This window comes from Myotis davidii, unplaced genomic scaffold (genome assembly GCF_000327345.1).
Source record: "Myotis davidii unplaced genomic scaffold, ASM32734v1 scaffold478, whole genome shotgun sequence".
NCBI classification, from domain to species: domain Eukaryota; kingdom Metazoa; phylum Chordata; class Mammalia; order Chiroptera; family Vespertilionidae; genus Myotis; species Myotis davidii.
In genome coordinates, this window is record NW_006289570.1 from 4,656,938 (window position 1) to 4,658,613 (window position 1,676).

The 1,676-nt window shown below is 47.0% G+C and overlaps 1 protein-coding gene across 1 annotated transcript in view; it reads right to left on the reverse strand.

The window, feature by feature from the left end:
* MORC2 (MORC family CW-type zinc finger 2) overlaps window positions 1–1,676 on the reverse strand; it is a 43,995-nt gene that overhangs the window by 12,225 nt on the left and 30,094 nt on the right. The window lies entirely within an intron of this gene.

The following is a 1,676-nucleotide window of genomic DNA, read 5'->3' on the forward strand; positions in this document are numbered from 1 at the left end:
CAGGCATGTGCCCTGACCCAGACTCAAAGCATGACCTCCTGGTTCATGGGTCAATGCTCAACCACTGAGCCATGCTGGTCGGGCTGTGTTTTCATTCAATGCGTAACCTGTTAGACTTGATAGGGACCGACACTGTGCAGTGACTCTAAGCATCCCTTACTTAAAGCATACGACTTTGGCCTTTGGTAACAAAACAGAGTTGTATTTAGGTGTGAATGGGATACTGTGAACTGCTGCTCCATGGTGAATAAACACAGGTTTTCTGCATACCTACGCCACTAATGTGACAGTAATAACTTTGAAAAGGCAAAAACTCACAATGAACAGGCATGTGACAGAAGAGACCATGTGATAAATGTCAACAGTATCACAGAAGCTGCAAAGCAAATGGAAGAGCAGTAGGCTCACTCAGGAAGAAACCTGAAACCTAGGCCTGTGTCAAGGAGCCAAGGAACAAGTCAGGAATGAACTCGAGGCCCAGAGCCCAGAGAGGCTCCAGACACAGAGGTGGGACAGAGAGAGAATTTATTGAGCCAGGACAAATGCCCATTCAAAATGAAAAAAATCCAAAACTCAATCTACAGCGTTATTCCGATAGCACCAGGTGGTAAAAGTATAAGCACGTTTAAAACATTTTTTTAATGTCCTCTATATTATAAGTTTTATACAATTAGCATTTTATATACTCTTTAAGTGAAGAGGGGGGAAAAAAGGAAAGGAAGAGAGGGAATAGGAAAGGGAGATAAAAAGAAGAGAGAGGGAGGGGAAGGGGGAAAGAGAAGGGAGGAGAGAGACAGAGACAGACAAGTGCCAGTGAGAAAGGTTTGGTGTTCAATTCAAGGTGTTGGCACTGCCCTGCCTTTTCCTAGCTCAAAAAGAACTGAACGAGGAAAAAACTGTTCTCCTACAGTGGACATCTGACCAGCATTAAGATTACAACACTGATGGTTTTCTCAAAGCAATCTTGGGGTCAGAATAGCAACCTTGCAGGGTGGGGAGGGATTCCTCAAGCTCTTTGTCAACAATCAAAAGTTCCCTAATTTTAAAAGGTCGAAGGCCAGCCCTGGCACTCACCGCTGCTTGGCATCCTTGATGCGCTTCTTGACATCCGCTTCTCTGCGCATGGTGATGGCCATGTTCTGCACCTGCCGCAACATCACCTGGGAACAAGCGTAGCACCAGGTGAGGGGCGGTGCTCCGGCCACAGCAGGGAGCATGACGACACCTAAAACTTCCCACACTTCCAATCATGGACGCACCACCACCCCTGGAGGCTTAGTATTTTCTACAGGCAATGGGGACAAACTCAAAAGCTGTGTTTCCCTTCGCCGGGCTTTCTGACAACTGCAAGTCTACAGAGGTGTGTGCCCCACTGGGAGATCAGAGAACCGCTCAGACCCATATTGCTGTGTGACCTGGGACAAGTGCTGTTTTTCATTTCAATTTCTCTTTCCATAAACTGAGAATACTCAGTGTCCATACCGTATGCGGTTTTGGGATGTTGAAATGATTTTACCATACGGTGTGTTCAATAGAGGTTATGCAAACATCATCCCGTTTTTCAGCTTGAAGGCAAGGGGTTCTTGACTGTCTTGGGCTGAGAAAGGCCAGCTGTGGGGTCCTACGGCCAGAAATGCTAGGGAACAGCTGTGCGGGGGGGGGGAGCTGTGAAGACT